We start from the raw sequence: 226 nt of genomic DNA on the forward strand, positions 1-226 counted from the left end.
CGTGTACTGCACTGAAGTGTAACAATTCATTTGCGCACACTTGTAGGAATGGTATTTGGAAGAGAACGGCACACCCTCCAAAGACAGCCCCAAAATATATTTCCTCTGCCCAAAGGCTTATTCACAAAGGGTTTATTACCATTAATGCCCTCCAACACCCCTGACACACATTTTCTCCATAATAGTCAGCAGCAAGATAGAGCTGAAAATCAGGAGTGTTATGGTT

General features: G+C 42.9%; 1 protein-coding gene across 1 annotated transcript in view; it reads left to right on the forward strand.

Annotated features, from left to right (window-relative positions):
- Nucleotides 1–226, forward strand: part of LOC119594752 (60S ribosomal protein L7-like) — a 6,995-nt gene that overhangs the window by 2,363 nt on the left and 4,406 nt on the right. The gene's annotated exons all lie outside the window — the stretch shown is intronic.

This window comes from Penaeus monodon, chromosome 34 (genome assembly GCF_015228065.2).
Source record: "Penaeus monodon isolate SGIC_2016 chromosome 34, NSTDA_Pmon_1, whole genome shotgun sequence".
Classification (NCBI taxonomy): Eukaryota; Metazoa; Arthropoda; class Malacostraca; order Decapoda; family Penaeidae; genus Penaeus; species Penaeus monodon.